General features: G+C 38.6%; 1 protein-coding gene across 1 annotated transcript in view; it reads right to left on the bottom strand.

Annotated features, from left to right (window-relative positions):
• LOC137017073 (zinc finger protein 502-like) overlaps nt 1-21,113 on the bottom strand; it is a 634,288-nt gene that overhangs the window by 377,042 nt on the left and 236,133 nt on the right. The window lies entirely within an intron of this gene.

The following is a 21,113-nucleotide window of genomic DNA, read 5'->3' as shown; positions in this document are numbered from 1 at the left end:
GCTATTGTATATGCAGGATAAATTAATCTTGAAATGCTTTCCATCTTAGTTAAAAATATTCTACCTAGCAAGCTTATATCTCGCAATAACCAAGAGTTAAGTTTAATCCGACACTTATCTAATACTTTCCAAACATTAATATATTCATTTTCAACAGAATCTTTTGAAATAAGCATTCCTAAATATTTAACTTGGGATTTTATAGGAATGTTGTAAACCTCTGATAAATGACATTGATGAATTGGCATTAATTCACATTTGTTCAGATTAATTTTTAAACCAGAGGCTTTGGAAAAGGCGTGAATTAGTTGTAGTATTTTAGGCACCTCTGATAACCATTTCATAAAAATAGTAGTATCATCTGCAAACTGACTGATGATTACTGGCTGGCCAAGAACATCTAATGGGGCTATATTCGAGTTTTTGATAAAGATAGAAAGCACTTCTGTGGTTATAATAAAAAGAAAAGGGGAAATAGGACAACCCTGTTTTATGCCACGATTGATGGGAAATCTTGTAGACGTACCACTTAATAAAGAAACTGAACTATTGGAATTTTTATAGAGGGATTTTATAATGTTTCGAAATTTATCTCCAAAGCCAAACAATTTTAAACAGTCGAAAATAAAGAGGTGTTCAATTGAATCAAATGCCTTGTAAAAGTCAATAAAGAGAATAAAGCCTTCATCTTCTATTAGATGCCTGTAATCTAAAAGATCCATCACTAGACGAATATTGTTGTGAATAGATCTCCCTTTCATAAAACCTGATTGGGAATCGCTTATAATTTTGTGTAAAAATATTTTTAATCTATTTGCATATATTAGGGTAACAATTTTATAATCAGTATTTAATAATGTAATTGGTCTAAAGTTATCTAAAATTTTTGGGTCTTTATCAGGTTTGGGTATTAAGGTTATTATACCTTGTTTCATAGTGGAAGGGAAGGTCATACTCTCTGTTGCTTCTTTTACCATAAGCAAAAAGGGGTCTTTTAGTAGAATCCAAAAATGTTTATAGAAGTTAGCAGTAAGACGGTCACACCCTGGAGATTTGTCTAAAGACAGACTGCCTACTGCTTTATCCAACTCCTCAGAAGTAATATCAGCATCACACAGCATTACACAATCATCATCTATTTGAGGAATAAGATGTTTAATATGGTTGAAAAAGGAAGCTGCATCATCTAAGGAAACAGATGAAGAATACAAGTTACTATAAAAGGAGACAACTTCCTTTGTAATTGAAGCTTGATCTGTTGTTACCTGGCCCTGAATTGATAGGGCTTTGATTGAAAGTCTTTCTTGCCTTCTTTTTTCTAACCGACAGAAATATGAGGTACTTCTTTCCCCATCCTCAATCCATTTTGCCCTAGACCTGATAAAGGCCCCTTCAGCTTTACGAAGATATATTTCGTCAAGTTTGTTTAGGAGATTTTGTAGTTTCTTTTTATCATTATCAGTAGGTGATGTTTTATTATGATATATATTTATTTCTTTGATAATATTACTTTCATATAATCTATTACTTTTATTGAGTGTTTTCCCAAATTGAATTGAATATTCTCTGATTTTAAATTTAAGGAATTCCCATTTGGAAGTGTAGGATATTATCGATTCATCAGACATCACATTAGAGACTATGGCTTTAATACCTTCATTGAATGATTGGCATTTTAATAAACTAGAATTGAATTTCCAGTACCCTTTATTCCGTGAACCAGCATTAGGGGGATTGAAAATCAGTTTAATAACAGAGTGATCTGAAAGGGGGGCTGCTGACATACAGCATTCGGTGATAAAGTTTACAACAGAAACTGAAATTAACCAAAAATCTATTCTCGATTTAGCTGTGTCGTTTGGTTTAAACCAGGAATATTGCTTAATGTTAGGGTATTTGAAGCGCCAGGGATCCAATAAATCATGAGTGCGGCAAAAGTCAGTTAAAACAGGGTTACAGGAGCTGAGATGACCTCTGGAAGGATGTCTATCAAGCCATTCATTGTTAACCATATTAAAGTCACCCCCCATTATTATGATGGCAGTTGGATAAATGAGTTTAAGGTTTACAATGACATTTGAAATTTCTGAAGCCAATTGTTTGTTTTGAAGTACACTATTAAAACCATAAATATTGATCAGAATAAAGAAGCAATCATCCATATTCAGAACACAAATTAGCCAGTGACCGTTATTGCTAAATCTAGATGTCACTACTTTTCCAGGTGAATTACAAAACAAAATAGCTACACCTGCTGATCTTGTGGACCCATGATCAAATATAATTTTGTCTCCCCATTGGTTTATCCAAAATTTTTCATCCTCCGGTTTTGAATGGGTTTCTTGCAAACAAATAAAATGTGCTTTTTCTCCCTTACAAAACAAAAATATTGATTTTCTCTTAGTGTTCTCTCTTAAGCCCCTAGCATTAAGTGAAATACAAGAAAAGAAAATATTCATAAACAACTAGCAACCGCCAGTAAATAATGTACAACAAACTTAGTTTTGAAGATAATCAACAAAGAAAGCCCATAAGGCATGGTCCCTACCATAAACAACAAATGCAGATAAACCATCCAAACATATCTTGGACTTCAAAATTCGAGTCAAAAGGCCTTTTCAAACCTTAAACTAAGGCCCTTAATCGTGTACCTTGTGTGCTCTCAAGTAATTCTCTGTCCATTAATGTATCCAGCACCACCTCTGTAATATGCACGCTTTCCAGCATCTCTTGCTTCTTTTATCTTTGGCCACAGAGCGGCTCGGGTTTCTCTGTCAGCTTTGCAGAGGTCTTCGATGAAGCCGATACGTAACTCTTTGCAAATCGCGTGATCCTTGGTCATTCTCCACAGCGCGTCTCGGTGTAATCTCTGAGTAAACTGAATGATGACGTGCCTTGTTTTGTTGTCTTCACGTCTCCCTATTCGATGAACTGAGTCCACAATGTGGTTGATGTTCGAGGACCACGAAGGGGAGATTTTCACCAGTAAATCAGCGACCGCATCACGTATATCTTCACCTTCCTTTTCTTTTAGTTCACGAATCCGAAGATTCCACCAACGTTTGTATCGTTCAAGCTCTAAGACACGTTCCATCAGCTCGGCGTTATTATTTTTCAAATCCGACACTTCACGAACACAAGACTGCAACTGAGTTTTGCAGTCTTTAATTTCTGCCGCGTTAAATTCGACTGCCTTAGCAATGCTAGTCAGCATGACGGAATTCTGCTGCAGCTGGGTGCCTAGTGTATCCACCTTATCAGTTAACTGCTTTATCGCTTCCAGGATCACTTTCAAACCTTCTTCGTTCCCTTCTATTCCCGTATCCTTTCTTTTAGCTGTTGGTGCACTCTTTAACGGCGAGAAAGGGCCTTTTCTTTTCGTTTTCTCTGTGGGATCGACCTCCATCTTTGAAGCATACTCATGGCCTTCGATTGCGTCGTTAGTTCGTGATAAAGCAAGATTCTTTTTTGTCGTCATGGTGCAGATTTAAGTGTTTTAAAGTTCCATACTATTAGTCAATTTAAATTTATCAAATTAGGAAAATTGGATGGCGAAATATTTATAGAATCTGGGACAGGCCTAGAGAGCTCAAGACATACAACGCACCCGGTCCACCATCTTGCCCGGAAGTCGGGGCGTAGGAAACTTGTGGATAGAGCTGAGATTTGCTATGCTAATAGGCTTGTTTGAGATGCGCCTAGCCTCGCCTGAAGTTCAGCCGAGAGCAGGCGGCTGCAGTGAGGGGAGGAGTGAAAAAAGTGCAGGCAAGACGGACAGTTCTCCGTTCTCGAAGTGGATCAGGAGGATCAGACACCTACGAGATCAAAGGCGGATATCGCGGGATTCACACTTGCGCTTTTTTGCTGATAAACTGGATGTAATTTAAGTTCTGTTGCTTTTTATATGAATATAAACATAATGAACAATACACCCAAAGTACTTGTTATTTATTTCCATTCGAAAGATGTGTGGATCAATCATTTTTATATTACAGACATGTTTTTATATATTTTTATAAATCTGATAACAATCACATAACTCACAGAGAGATCGCACTGTCAGAGACTTTAGGAATATTCACACATTATTTTTACACATAAAAACATGATATTAGAGTTTTCAAATCAAACATTTTAAAACAGATCAATACATCACGGTTGTTTAAACCAATAAGCTTTAAGCTGTGTCGTCAGCAAGTCGTTTCCCATCGTGCTTTTGGTCAGCGCAGTCGGTGGAGAGCAACTGCGCTCGACTGCAGAATCCGATGAGGCCGCCTCGCCCTCGCGAGAGGTTTTTGACACACGTCGGCATGACATCAAAGCAAGGCGGCCCACCCTCGGACACATTAGGCTTGTTTGAGATGCGCCTGGCCTCGCCTGAAGTTCAGCCGAGAGTAGGCGGCTGCAGTGAGGGGAGGAGTGAAAAAAGTGCAGGACAGACGGACAGTTCTCTGTTCTCGTAGTGGATCAGAACCTGCGAGATCAAAGGCGGATATCGCGGGATTTACACTCGCGCGCCGTGTTGCTGATAAACTGGATGTAATTTACGTTCTGTTGCTTTTATATGAAAATAAACATAATGAACAATACACCCAAAGTACTTGTTATTTATTTCCATTCGAAGGATGTGTGTATCAATCATTTTTATTTAAATTACAGACATGTTTTTATATATTTTTTATAAATCTGATAACAATCACATAACCCACAGAGAGATCGCACTGTCAATGACTTTAGGAATATTCACACATAATTTATACGCATAAAATCATGGTATTAGAGTTTTAAAATCAAACATTTTAAAAGAGATCAATACATCACGGTTGTTTAAACCAATAAGCTTTAAGCTGTGTCGTCAGCAAGTCGTTTCCCATCATGCTTTTGGTCAGCGCAGTCGGTGGAGAGCAACTGCGCTCGACTGCAGAATCCGACACGTCCGCCTCTATGGGAGGCCAAACGTGCCACTTCTAAGGCTAAGCAGGCGAATATGGAAAGCCGTTTTAACATTTAACAGCTAGACTGGATATGTGTTGCGGATATCTGCATTTCAGTTTTGCCTCGTCGAAAAGAACATTTCGGATATCCGCAACTACGTTCTTCCTATCCATAATTGTCATTTCAGATATCCACAAAGACATTCTTCCTAGGACAAATGACGTCACTTTTGCCATTCATTTGTATGGGGTTTATCATTACAGATATCTACAATTCAGTTGCAGATATCCACTATGTGAATTACGGATATCTGTAACTGAATTGTAGATATCTGCAATTCCAGTTTGAGATATCTACAATTTGATTCTGACTAGTCACAACTCCAGTTCAAGATATCTTTAATTCAACTCAATTCAAGATATCTACATGTTCCTTTTCAGATATCTCAAATTAAGTTTTGACTAGGCGAAATGACGTTGTAGATATCTGTAACCGGAATTACGACTAGTCAAAATGGCGTTGTAGATATCTCGAACTGGAGTTAGGGATAGTCATAATTTAATTGTAGATATCTATTATCAAGTTATGGATATCTTGAAATGAATTTTGATTAGAGATATCTGAAATTTGAGATATCTGTAACTTTCGTTCCGCCTAGTCAAAATGTAATTGCAGATATCTCGAATTAGAGTTTTGACTAGGCGAAATGACGTTGCAGATATCTTTATGCAAATCAGGCCGGCACTTTTAGGCGGGAGCAGAGCGTGTTGTTGTTCTAATCATTCAAATCGCGCCTGTTAACTCGTAATTAGCACTGATTGGCACCATGCCGTCACTAGTCATAATGACGTTTGAGATATCTTTAACCTTCATTCTGCCTAGGCAAAACTGAATTACGGATATCTGCAATTGTCATTTAAGATGTGTGACGAGTTGAATGTCGTTTTCAATGACGTCATTGCAGATATCCGTAATTCAGTTTTGCCTAGTCAAAACTGCATTGCAGATATCTCTATCTGTCGTTTCGACTAGTCACAATTACGTTACGGATATCTCGAATGACAATTCCGACTATCCAAAATATAATTACGACTAGTCAGAAAGACGTCTGTGATATCTACAACGTTAATTCCGGATAGTCGAACTTAACTTTTAAATGTTAAAACGGCTTGCCATAGGCGAAGGATAAGGCGCAGTCTACCCTTACGTCGCCGTCAGACCGTGTCAAATTTTGAATGGGATTGATAGGGAGGGCAGACGATAGACCCGCGGCGACGTCACTGTAAAACTAATCGTAGGCGGCGGCGTACGTGAGAAATTTGCATAAAAAATGACGTGTGATTGGTACGTCTGAAATATGTATGTCGCATCATATGACACCTGATCATCATACGTCGCATCATATGACGCCTGATCATCATACTTCGCATCATATGCCGCCTTTAAACGCATTTAAAAATTTCCATTAGTAGATGTAGGCTATTTGTTATAGACTATTGATTTTACAATAATTAGTTAACTAACTAGTGGCAACAGTGCATAAGAATTCTAAATTTATTTCATGTATTATGAGTGTGTGTGTGTCTTTGTGTGTATTGGCTGTTACGTTAGTGTTGAAGTGAACAAATTAAACATGTTTTGAAAATTTAAAGGCATTATTTTAACTTGGATGACATAGCCCTAAAACCTTATGCTCAATTTTTCTATATCTCTTTTTGTTCTTTCGTGATCTTGCCTGAATTTTCTTTGTCATTTAACATTTTCTTCAACATGAGGTGGAGAACAAGTTATCCTAGAAAACATTCTTGGTTTCATGGATATAGTTTGTCTATTTGGGAAAATAAGAAGTTACAAAAAGTATAAACAGTAAAAAGTGATGGTAGAAAGGATTCTTCTTATTATATTATTATTATTATTATTATTATTATTATTATTATTACATTTGTTACAACGAAGGAATACTAACATGGTAACTTCTGACCAAAAAGAGGAGCAGTTATAATAGATGTATGAATTTCTGATGCTCAGGAGAACAGCAAATTCTAATCCAGGGGTTGTCAGCTATGGTCTTTAAGGTTTACTGCAGAGTTTAGCTCCAACCCTATTCAGTTGAGAACTCCTGGTTTAGAATTTGCTGTTCTCACCCTGAACTATTATAATTTTATTTTTGGTATTATAACCACTGCTTTAAATCATCAGCAATTTCATCTGCAACCCGAAGGCTTGGATATTAACCTTGTCCACTAGATGGAGCTATAAGATAAGGAATCATTTTAGACTTATATTATTAATTTGTTTTCTATCCCTTTGAATAGAAATAAATGCATTTATTTATCTAAATAATTTGTGTAACTTGTGTATTGACAGTATATTTCATTTACATGTAAGTTTGTGAAATGTGAAACAGTAATAGACTATTTGATGGTGGAAAAATATATATTTTAATATTATTAATTTTAAATCATATACATGATGAGATGTGTTAATTTACCTGCATTTTTCCATATTTTTTTATTTTTATTATTTATAATTATTTATTATTAATTTAGTAAAGTTTTATTTAACAGGCGGTGATTTCAATAAATATTAGTAGCAAGTAGGCTATTGCTTTGAAAATAACAAAATCAAGTCCATCACTTGAAGAAAATGCATTCCTCCCTTCACTCTAAAGAAAAATGGTTTTAAACGGTACCAAATTATGGTTCTTCAGCTTGTAGCAATAGCAGAACCCGTTTAAATAGATCCAAGGATCCATAAAGAAATAAACTTCTAATTTTTTATCCTTTGAAAGTGGTAGCCTATAAAGGACGCTGGTGTTGTAAATAATGTGTTTAATAATAGTTTATTTTCAGTACGATTAGTATATTATTATCTTTAAATTATAAAACTGTAGTTTGATGGTTGAGCTCCAGAAAACCATTAATGAGGTGGCTATGACGATTACAGCTTTGAAAAACAAAAAAGCAGGAATAAAGAAATGCATATAAAGGGGTTATTCATGAGAGCGATGCAGTTCTAAATAGAACTGTTACTATAATCATATTTTTGAGGGACATAGAAAAGTCTTCCATAAGTCTACTTTTAATTTTTATTTTCCAGAGAAGAAAGAAAAAGAAATACGTGTTTGGGACAACCATAGACAGGAAAAGAAGGTGGACAACATACACATCTCTATCCCTTTAACCCCCTGGTAGGGACATTCTAAAACGCTTAATGTGAAAAAGGCTTAACGTGGCTTAATGTACTAAGACAGTGATTTTAACAGACCAAACTTACTAAATATCATTATAATAAAGTATACTATGTGCAAAAAAATCATATGAGCCCAAAATATGATCTTAACGCGTTTTATAACACGTTAAGCTTTTTTCTCCCATAGAAAACCGTTATAAGAAAAGGCTTAACGTGGCTTAATGTACTAAGACAGTGATTTTAACAGACCAAACTTACTAAATATCATGCTAATAAAGTATACTATGTGCAAAAAAATCATGATCTTATGAGCCCAAAATATGATCTTAACACGTTTTTGCACATAGTATACTTTATTAGCATGATAGTTTGGTCAGTTAAAATCACTGTCTTAGTACATTAAGCCACGTTAAGCCTTTTCTTATAACGGTTTTCTATGGGAGAAAAAAGCTTAACGTGTTATAAAACGTGTTAAGATCATATTTTGGGCTCATATGATTTTTTGCACATAGTATACTTTATTATAATGATATTTAGTAAGTTTGGTCTGTTAAAATCACTGTCTTAGTACATTAAGCCACGTTAAGCCTTTTTCACGTTAAGCGTTTTAGAATGTCCCCTCTGGTACTGTTCAGGGGTGCGTTTCCCAAAGCGAACTATGGTCGCAAGTTCCGGAGCTACCATCAACTTAGGCTTACGATGCTTTTGGGAAACGCAGCCCAGGGGTGAGTTTCCCGAAAGCATCGTTGGTGAACCATGGTCGTAAGTCCCATTGAACTCTATTGGTAACGACGGAACTTGCGACCATAGTTCGCTTTGGGAAACGCACCCCAGTTCAACAGTTGAGTTTGTGGCAGAACCATTTACGGTCCTTGTATTATTTTATTAACCACTACATAGCTATTTTAGTTATGGGAAAAAAAAAAAAAAAAAAAAAAAAAATATAATAATAATAATAATAATAATAATAATAATAATTTATTTTGCTATTTGTTCATGTAGGCCTAGGCTAAAACTAAACCCCTGGGATTTTTTTTTGATGATTCACAGACACTTATCAATTCTAATTTTGTTTAATTAATTTAATTTAATCTTGTCGGTTAATGAAAAGATGATCGCGTCAGTTGAAAGTCAGGGGGAAAAAAAACACAGAAATGATACTGACAAGGCAACAATCATTTTCTTTCAGTTTAAGTTTTTCAACTAATATTTATATTTTCTTATATTTTAGGTTTATTTCGATTAGCATAATTTTTTAATAGTTTTTGTTATTAATTAACTATAATAACCCTGCAGGCAAAACCACAGAACTGCATTACATTTTCCCGCTGTATAAACCACGAATATTTACAAAGATTCACGAATTATAATTCCGTCTGGGACACAATCTCAGGCCGGGAGTCTCATGCTCATCGAGGCCAATAAACCTACAGCTATTGTTGAAAACATAATTTACATTTACATTACTTTTAAGAAATTTGTGATCAGAATAGTAATTTCCTATATTTTGTTATATTTAATTTCTTGAAAATAATAGGCTATTAAAATGACTTAATCTCCTGAAAACAATATCGCATATAATCTGATATTGTGGTCAGCTTTTTAATTAAAATTCTTACCACTATCAAAAGTAAAAGCTCAGAATGACATATCCCAGAATATTATGTTTCTAGATTATAATTATAAATTTTACGTGCTTGAATTTGAAGTTGGTAATAGTCATGAACATAACATAAAATTGCGACTTTGGTGGTGTATAATTTGTACAGTCATTAATCTCAAAGAGAAAGTGAATTATTTTATTATTATTATTATTATTAGGTTTTTAAACAGTTGGCTATACAACTTTGTATGCAATGCACCATTTCTATCTAGGATATATCCAGTGTCATCAGAACACAGAAAAGTAAAAGAAAAAAAAGTTATTGATAAAGAAAATACGAACACATAGGAAAAAACATGAGGGTAAGATATTAATTTATTGTGGTGGCAACGTGCCCCTTCTCCGGCGTTGGTCTCACGCGTCTATGTTGCGACGTAACCTTTCTCCGGCGTTAGTGTCACGCGTCTGTGATGCGACGTACCCTTTCTCCGGCGTTGGTCTCACGTGTCTGTGTTGCGACGAATATGGCAAGCCGTTTTAACATTTAAAAGTTAAGTTCGACTATCCGGAATTAACGTTGTAGATATCACAGACGTCTTTCTGACTAGTCGTAATTACATTTTGGATAGTCGGAATTGTCATTCGAGATATCCGTAACGTAATTGTGACTAGTCGAAACGACAGATAGAGATATCTGCAATGCAGTTTTGACTAGGCAAAACTGAATTACGGATATCTGCAATGACGTCATTGAAAACGACATTCAACTCGTCACACATCTTAAATGACAATTGCAGATATCCGTAATTCAGTTTTGCCTAGGCAGAATGAAGGTTAAAGATATCTCAAACGTCATTATGACTAGTGACGGCATGGTGCCAATCAGTGCTAATTACGAGTTAACAGGCGCGATTTGAATGATTAGAACAACAACACGCTCTGCTCCCGCCTAAAAGTGCCGGCCTGATTTGCATAAAGATATCTGCAACGTCATTTCGCCTAGTCAAAACTCTAATTCGAGATATCTGCAATTACATTTTGACTAGGCGGAATGAAAGTTACAGATATCTCAAATTTCAGATATCTCTAATCAAAATTCATTTCAAGATATCCATAACTTGATAATAGATATCTACAATTAAATTATGACTATCCCTAACTCCAGTTCGAGATATCTACAACGCCATTTTGACTAGTCGTAATTCCGGTTACAGATATCTACAACGTCATTTCGCCTAGTCAAAACTTAATTTGAGATATCTGAAAAGGAACATGTAGATATCTTGAATTGAGTTGAATTAAAGATATCTTGAACTGGAGTTGTGACTAGTCAGAATCAAATTGTAGATATCTCAAACTGGAATTGCAGATATCTACAATTCAGTTACAGATATCCGTAATTCACATAGTGGATATCTGCAACTGAATTGTAGATATCTGTAATGATAAACCCCATACAAATGAATGGCAAAAGTGACGTCATTTGTCCTAGGAAGAATGTCTTTGTGGATATCTGAAATGACAATTACGGATAGGAAGAATGTAGTTGCGGATATCCGAAATGTTCTTTTCGACGAGGCAAAACTGAAATGCAGATATCCGCAACACATATCCAGTCTAGCTGTTAAATGTTAAAACGGCTTTCCATAGACGTAACCTTTCTCCGGCGTTAGTGTCACGCGTCTGTGATGCGACGTACCCTTTCTCCGGCGTTGGTCTCACGCGTCTGTGTTGCGACGTACCCTTTCTCCGGCGTTGGTCTCACGCGTCTGTGTTGCGACGTAACCTTTCTCCGGCGTTGGTCTCACGCGTCTGTGTTGCGACGTACCCCTTCTCACACGTAAAAAGTACACGACTGTTTCCTTTGGTTGGTAATAGGCTTGTTTGAGATGAACAAATTCTGCGCAGAATCGATCAACGGTGATCACCGCGAGATGCATGCCGGTTAGAAATGTGTCCGAGGGTGGTCCGCCTTGCTCTGATGTCATGCTGACGTGTGTCAAAAACCTCTCGCGAGGGCGAGGCGGACGTGTCGGATTCTGCAGTCGAGCGCAGTTGCTCTCCACCGACTGCGCTGACCAAAAGCACGATGGGAAACGACTTGATGACGACACAGCTTAAAGCTTATTGGTTTAAACAACCGTGATGTATTGATCTCTTTTAAAATGTTTGATTTTGAAACACTAATACCATGATTTTATGCGTATAAATTATGTGTGAATATTCCAAAAGTTTCTGACAGTGCGATCTCTCTGTGGGTTATGTGATTGTTATCATATTTATAAAAATATATAAAAACATGTCTGTAATTAAAATAAAAATGATTGATACACACATCCTTCGAATGGAAATAAATATCAAGTACTTTGGGTGTATTGTTCATTATGTTTATTTTCATTTAAAAGCAACAGAACGTAAATTACATCCAGTTTATCAGCAACACAGCGCACGAGTGTGAATCCCGCGATATCCGCCTTTGATCTCGCAGGTGTCTGATGCACTACGAGAACGGAGAATTGTCCGTCTTGCCTGCACTTTTTTCACTCCTCCCCTCACTGCAGCCGCCTACTCTCGGCTGAACTTAAGGCGAGGCCAGGCGCATCTCAAACAAGCCTAGTCAATGGCACGAATCCGCCCCCATACGCCTCGCCCTCGCGAGAGGTTTTTGACACACGTCAGCATGACATCAGAGCAAGGCGGACCACCCTCGGACACCTTAGGCTTGTTTGAGATGCGCCTAGCCTCGCCTGAAGTTCAGCCGAGAGTAGGCGGCTGCAGTTAGGGGAGGAGTGAAAAAAGTGCAGGCAAGACGAACAGTTCTCTGTTCTCGTAGTGGATCAGAACCTACGAGATCAAAGGCGGATATCGCGGGATTCACACTCGTGCGCTGTGTTGCTGATAAACTGGATGTAATTTCATTTCTGTTGCTTTTATATGAAAATAAACATAATGAACAATACACCCAAAGTACTTGTTATTTATTTCCATTCGAAAGATGTATCAATCATTTTTACTTTAATTATAAACATGTTTTTATATATTTTTTTTATAAATGACAACGTTCGCATAACCCATAGAGAGATCACTGTGTCAGAGAGTTTGGGAATATTCACACATTATTTTTACACATAAAAACATGATATTAGAGTTTTAAAATCAAACATTTTAAATCAGATCAATACATCACGGTTGTTTAAACCAATTGTGATGTTTCAATAAATCAACGTTGTCTTTAACGTGTGCACTTTATTAACAACAGAGCTTTGGTGGAACACACGAGCAAAAGTGACTAACGTTACCCATCATGAACACACTAGCAGACTGTGTTGCTTCCATTACTTTTTTAACTGCAACTGCACTCTTAGCAAGCACGGAGAATTGTCCGTCTTGCCTGCACTTTTTTCACTCCTCCCCTCACTGCAGCCGCCTACTCTCGGCTGAACTTAAGGCGAGGCCAGGCGCATCTCAAACAAGCCTAGTCAATGGCACGAATCCGCCCCCATACGCCTCGCCCTCGCGAGAGGTTTTTGACACACGTCAGCATGACATCAGAGCAAGGCGGACCACCCTCGGACACCTTAGGCTTGTTTGAGATGCGCCTAGCCTCGCCTGAAGTTCAGCCGAGAGTAGGCGGCTGCAGTTAGGGGAGGAGTGAAAAAAGTGCAGGCAAGACGAACAGTTCTCTGTTCTCGTAGTGGATCAGAACCTACGAGATCAAAGGCGGATATCGCGGGATTCACACTCGTGCGCTGTGTTGCTGATAAACTGGATGTAATTTCATTTCTGTTGCTTTTATATGAAAATAAACATAATGAACAATACACCCAAAGTACTTGTTATTTATTTCCATTCGAAAGATGTATCAATCATTTTTACTTTAATTATAGACATGTTTTTATATATTTTTTTTATAAATGACAACGTTCGCATAACCCATAGAGAGATCACTGTGTCAGAGAGTTTGGGAATATTCACACATTATTTTTACACATAAAAACATGATATTAGAGTTTTAAAATCAAACATTTCAAATCAGATCAATACATCACGGTTGTTTAAACCAATTGTGATGTTTCAATAAATCAACGTTGTCTTTAACGTGTGCACTTTATTAACAACAGAGCTTTGGTGGAACACACGAGCAAAAGTGACTAACGTTACCCATCATGAACACACTAGCAGACTGTGTTGCTTCCATTACTTTTTTAACTGCAACTGCACTCTTAGCAAGCACTTGGTCGCCACCTAATGGATAAGGGACATATTACGTATAACAACATTAAACTGTTTTATATCACATCACCCTTCCTTATGAGTTACTTAACATATATAACGTTGAACCATAAAATTACTGTAGTTGGAAACAACATTTTTCTTTTCAACAATGTTTCTCTCTCTCTTTTTTTTTTTTTTTCACACAAAATCCTTGTATCTCTGTGGAGCTGTGACAATTCGTCCAGACCTTGTTTTTACCCTTTTCGGTGAAATGATTGTTGTGTGACTGGAATCAGATTCAGATAGATCAGTTCCTGGTTGTTCAACCTGCACTGGAATGTCTGGGGCATTATCAAGCATAGAAGCCGCAAGTGGATCCTGGCCATGAGTTTCCTTTGGCCCCTGTGTCTGTTGGACTGAAGTATATGTTGGTTCATTGTCACCAACAGTGGGCATTAGGTGTCGTCGATTTCGCCTGAGTACTCCAGTTTCAGATTGGATAAGGTATGACCGTGGTGTCTCACACTTTCTGAGAATAGTACCGGATCGTGTCCACCCTCTTTCAACATCTAGCTTGACTGCAACAGAAGTTCCAGGAGGAATCTCTGGTAATGTTCTGACACTGTTTCTTTTGTTGTAATATTTTCTATAGCTCGTTTTTGCTTTTTGATCAGCTTTTCTCACTCGTTGGAGATCAGGCCATTCAGGTTTCAGGTGTGACTCTAATGTGGGAACTGTAGTTCTTATTTGTCTACCCATCATGAGTTGTGCGGGACTTACACCTGTAGCTTGAAGTGGTGTGGCTCTGTAGCTCATCAAAGCTGAAAATGGGTCAGACTGTTTCAGAATCTTTTTAGCTGTTTGTACTGCCCTCTCAGCCTCTCCATTTGACTGGGCATAATAGGGGCTCGATGTAATGTGCTGAAAATCATAGTCTCTCGCAAAGTCTTTGAAAGCACTTCCACTAAACTGTGGTCCATTATCGGTAAAGAGAACATTGGGACAGCCCCATCGTGCAAACATGTTCTTTAAGCAAGCACGTGTTGTTTCACCTGACAAGTCCTGAAGATGAGCTATGTCAATGTATCTTGAAAAATAGTCCACGACTACCAAGTAATGCTGCTTATTCACTTCACAGATATCAGCACCTATTCTCTCCCATGGACGGTCGGGCAGTGGAGTGGTTAGAAGTGGTTCCTTCCTCTGGGTAGGTCTTGATTCCAGACAGTCCTTGCAGCTGTTAACTAACTGCTGGATTTCCTTACTTAAGCCCGGCCACCACACACTACATCTGGCTCTTTCTCTACATTTCACGATGCCTTGGTGACCACTGTGCAGTCTTTGTAGTATTTCTGACCTCATATTTTGGGGAATTATGATTCTGTCATCATAAAGCACAAGATCCTGGAAAACTGACAAGTGATGGCGTGCACTGTAGTATGATTTTATGGCTTGTGGGACATTAGCAGCATACCTGGGCCAGCCATCGGTCACGTACTGCCTGACCATTTGTAACTCGAAATCCATCTCTGTCTCTCTTTCCACAGATTCCAGCTTTGTAGGAGAGATTGGCCATGCACCACTCACTGCATTCTCATAAGCTTCCACTTCTTGCACTAATTCTGAGACTACTGAAGAGATGGTTGACTGAGGGTGTCGTGAAAGCGTATCAGCGACCACCAGTTGTTTGCCGGGTACATATTGTGCAACAGGATTATAACGCATCATCCGCAGTAACAGCCTTTGACATCTCAAGGGAACTGAATCTAGATCCTTGGCATTGATCAATGGAATCAGTGGTTTATGGTCGGTTTGCAGGATGAAACTTTCCAATCCATACAGGAACCTTGAAAATTTTTCACAGGACCACACAGCCGCCAGGCACTCCTTTTCGATCTGGGCGTACCTTTTTTCAGCATCGGTCAACACCCTGGAACAGTAGGCCACTGGTTTCAGCTGTCCATCGTGGTCCTGCAGCAAAACGCCCCCCAGACCGTAGCTGCTTGCATCTGCGCTGACGACTGTGGGCTTTGTGACATCATAGAATGCTAGTACAGGAGCTTCTGTGAGTAGATGCTTTACATTTTCAAAGGCCTCCTCTTGCACAGATCCCCAGTACCATACCGCGTCTCTCTTCAACAGCTCGTTGAGAGGTCGAATAACCTCGGAGAGATGAGGAACATACCTGCCCAGGTAATGAATCATTCCTAGCATTCTCCTTAGGTCTGAGATGTTCTTTGGCTTTTCAAGATGCGTGATAGCTTCGATTTTGGCTGTGTCTGGGCGTATGCCCTCCTTGTCTATGACATGTCCCAGGTACCTGAGCTGACTCTGCCGTAACAGGCACTTTTCCTTGTTCAGCTTTAGACCAGCCCGGTCAATGACTTCCAGAGTCCTCTGCAGTCGCTGCTCATGTTCCTCTGGAGTGTTGCTAAATACTAAGATATCGTCCATGAAAACCGCGACTCCTTCAAGGTCTTTGAGGATTGTCGACATTTCCCGTTGGAAGATTTCGGGTGCGCTGGTGATCCCGAACGGTAGCCTGCGGAAAAAATATCTTCCAAAAGGAGTAATGAACGTTGTTAGTTTAGCACAGTCCATATCCAGTGGCAGCTGCCAGAAGCCACTAGCAGCATCGAGAAGTGAAAATACTTGGGCATGTGCTAGTCTAGGAAGTATGTCATCAATTGTTGGCAGCACAAACTTCTCTCTTTTTACAGCTTTATTTAGTTGCTTTAGATCAACACAAATTCTGATTTGCCCCGTTTTCTTCGGAACGGCCACCATAGGGGCGCACCACTCAGTAGGCTCAGTGATCTCCTCAATGACACCGCATTGTACCATTCTTTCCAGCTCCGCCTTGACCTTTGAAAGCAAGGGCACGGACACCCGTCTTGCAGTGTGCACGCTGTATGGTACAGCATCCTCTTTCAGGCAGATTTTAATGGGTTTTGTTTTTACTAGTCCCAGTTCAGAAAAAGAAATAGGTTGAAGCTCTTCCAGCATCTTAACTAAACCCATTGCACTTGCTGTTTCTCGACCAAGGAGATTGTTTACATGGGGACCAGTCACCACGAACGCTTCAAAACTATACTGCTTATTTTTAAAGGTAGTCATAGCTCTGAACTGTCCTCTGCAGTGCAATGTACCCCCGGGGCTCTCAAGTTTCACATTAACTTTGTTAAGTTGTGGCTTGTAATTCAAAACAGAGAAGGTTTTATCAGAAATTACACTTATGTCTGCACCTGTATCAATTTTAAAGTCTATGTTTGTGCCATGAATCGGGAGTGTGACCATCCATGCTCCACTTTTGTCATCAATGTGAGTTAACTCACCCAGGAAATGCGTTACGTTGTTGCCCTCTTGTGGTTTGCTGACATCATGGATTTCTCGGGTTTTACAAACTGCAGCGAAATGACCCCTTTTCCTGCATTTGCGGCACTCAGCACTTTTTGCTGGACAAATTTCCCCTTTTCCATGATTTCTTCCGCATCTTTTGCATTTCCACTCATTTACATGCTCCGTCTGATTTCGTTTCGAGCCACGGTGCTGTCTGCCTCTCTCGCCATAGTGAGTTTTTTTCCTGGCACCGGCCACCTCACTGATTTGAGCACTAACGCTGGCAGCCTGTTCATTAACGTGTCCACGGACTTGCTCCGACTGCCTCACGAGCTCTATGGCATTTCTGAGAGTCAAGTCGGGCATTAACTGAAGCTTTTCTGACAGTTTTCTGTCCAGAATCCCAATCACGAGTCTATCGCGAATATTTTCGTCTTTGGCAGCACCGAAGTCACATGTGTTCGCTAGCTCATGGAGGCTACGGATATATTCCTCGGCCATTTCACCTGGCTTTTGAGCCCTCATGTGGAATCGTGCACGCTCGTGAATAACGTTAACTTTCGGTACAAAGTAGTCATCGAGCTTCCTGATTACAGTATCATAATCCTCTCTTTCTTCCTCCCCGAATGTAAATGTCTGATACACATGTTCAGCTTCTTTTCCCATCGAATAAAGCAGCGTACAGACCTGAACTTCAGCCTCTTCTTTGTCCAGTTTGGTGGCTATCCTGTAACGGCGAAATCTCTGACGCCATTCAGGCCATCGTTCAGGGTGACCAAAATCAAAACTGTCCGGGGGCTGAAACTTTGCCATGGTGTTAACGGCGCTCCACTTCTGACACCATGTGATGTTTCAATAAATCAACGTTGTCTTTAACGTGTGCACTTTATTAACAACAGAGCTTTGGTGGAACACACGAGCAAAAGTGACTAACGTTACCCATCATGAACACACTAGCAGACTGTGTTGCTTCCATTACTTTTTTAACTGCAACTGCACTCTTAGCAAGCACTTGGTCGCCACCTAATGGATAAGGGACATATTACGTATAACAACATTAAACTGTTTTATATCACACCAATAAGCTTTAAGCTGTGTCGTCAGCAAGTCGTTTCCCATCATGCTTTTGGTCAGCGCAGTCGGTGGAGAGCAACTGCGCTCGACTGCAGAATCCGACACGTCCGCCTCGCACTCGCGAGAGGTTTTTGACACACGTCGGCATGACATCAGAGCAAGGCGGCCCACCCTCGGACACATTTGTAACCGGCATGCATCTCGCGGTGATCACCGGTGATCGGTTCTGCGCAGAATTTGCTCATCTCAAACAAGCCTATTTCTAACCGGCATGCATCTTGCGGTGATCACCGGTGATCGGTTCTGCGCAGAATTTGCTCATCTCAAACAAGCCTAATGTTGCATTGATAATCAGTGACATCACTTCCTGTATGACAGGATGTGTGCGCCGGTGATGGTGGAGCTGGAAGGAGAGACAGATCCGCTGCAGATCGCAATGAAAGAGCTCAAGTACGACGACACACACATTTTATCGGTGACTCTCAACATTTTTCACTCCAGGACCTTTTAACATTGATTACTTGTGGTATAAAAACATCAGCTGAATGAATAAATGTGTTGGTCATGGTGAGATCATGGATGAGAACAGCTGAGAACATCTGTACATCTCTCACAATATCTGTCTATCTACTGTTAAATGAAAATAATCTTATAATAATAATCTTGCTTTCAATAATAATCTTGCTTTCAACGTTCATATGTGGCAGCAACATGTTAATTGATGTTAGCAGTGTGTGAAATCACACTAGCAATGTTTTAAATTATGTTTGCAATATGTTAAATAATGTTAGCAACGTGCTGAATCATACTAGCAATCTGTTAAAGCATGCTAACATGTTAAATCGTCCTTTCAACATGTCTAATCATGGCAAGTATGTTAAATCATACTAATTCAAGCCATCAACATGTTAAACCATTTTCGCAGCTTGTTAATCATTCTTCCACCCTTGTATGGATAAAAACAGAAATTTCTCAGAATAATTGTGTCCTAATATGTTGCTGTTATCGATGTGTGTTCCTCAGGAGCAGGAAGATTCCCATCATCATCCGCCGGTATCTTCCTGACGGCAGTTATGAGGACTGGGGCTGCGACGAGCTCATCATCACCGACTGACGTCCACACACTCGCTCTGATCACGTGATCGTCGCTGTCAGACGTCAGATCTGTGTGTTACAGCAGTGTTTACAGCAGGTCTCATCTGCTCTGCTCTGGTTTATAGTGTGGAGGATTAACTTCATCCTGCAGTTCTGGTGTTTGTCCACATGAGGGCAGCACAAACACACCATAAACACCCAGACTCTGAATCCTTATTTAATGTTTATGATATTGAAATTAATCTTAATGCACTTGAAATTTTTAGGAAAGCAAACATTAAATTAAATGTTGCTGTTTTTGTTTCAGACTCTTTGCAGAAATGACAATCATTAATAGACATCTGTGAATCAGGAACAGGTTTAAGCTATTTAACCAGCAAAGTAGAGATCAGCAATTCCTTTATACACAAGTTTGGTATTCATCAACATGAGTGGATTTATATATATATATATATATATATATATATATATATATATATATATATATATATATATGTCAATAATTTATACCCTGTATAGCCACATACACACCTTAATTCGGTTGCCAATTCACCTTTGAGTGCTTAATCCGGTTCTGTTCACACACACTTCAGTAATTCCAGAGTGACAACCGCATTCTACAGCCGGATGAACCGTATAATATGCCTTAAAGATCTGTTATGCACTCTCATGTGGTTAACTGGACTGATTTACCATAGTAAATACCTGCTGTTTGAAAGTAGCACTTTAGTTTCTGTTTTCTGATATTTCCTGAGAGACTGAAATGCTGATGCAAACATAAGTTCCTCTATGAGTGAGTTACAGGCGAGACACATATTAAACCTCAAACGCAGCTGTGTCGTGTTAGTTCCTGTTTTATTATTATTATTATTATTATTGACTCTCTGATATGATGTCTGAAGCAGAAGAACTCCAAATGTTACATTTTGTTGAAAGTGCAGTAGTAGCATTAGTCATTCATTATTATTATTTTTATGCTGAGATAATCTTAAAAATCAATACATAAACCATCTGTGCATTTTTTTTCTCTAGATACCTGCCCATAAAAATTGGGCCTATATAGGGAAGAGTGGGTTAAGATGAGCCATTTTTTTATTGGGGAAACGAGGCAGAAGTACGATGAAAGTATTTAAAGTTAATTTCAGGATGTTTTCTATCATTTTAAATGATCAGAACACATCTCTGACAAAGGGTTCTAAAAATATGGCTTCTTAAAAAATATGGCTTCTTTCCTCTGGCACAGTTTACCCCATCTTAGGGGTAAGTTGAGCCGAGTCAGTAGGTCGGTGTAAACTGACCATCAGACTGAATCTGAATCAAACCCATGTGAAATTTTAAAGTTAATGTACTTATTCTAAAAAGCAATTTAATAATCAAATTTCCTTTTACAAATATTCTTTGTAAAAATATTTTACAAATATTTATTTTTTAAAGTTAAATTTAACAACATAAAACCAACCAAATGAAGTTGAAATTTCAATATCTTTAATTGTTTGCATTTCTGAAACAATATGTTGAACATCAAAAATGTAACCTTCCCATAAACAGACTAAACTGAGAAATTAAATAAAAACTAAATAAGAATGAATAAATGTCACTGAAACTAATAAACATTTTAGTCAAAATGTTCTTGACATGGTAGTTTTTCTGCAATGTCGAC

This window comes from Chanodichthys erythropterus, chromosome 3 (assembly GCF_024489055.1).
Source record: "Chanodichthys erythropterus isolate Z2021 chromosome 3, ASM2448905v1, whole genome shotgun sequence".
NCBI classification, from domain to species: Eukaryota; Metazoa; Chordata; class Actinopteri; order Cypriniformes; family Xenocyprididae; genus Chanodichthys; species Chanodichthys erythropterus.
This window is presented reverse-complemented; position numbering and strand designations above follow the sequence as displayed.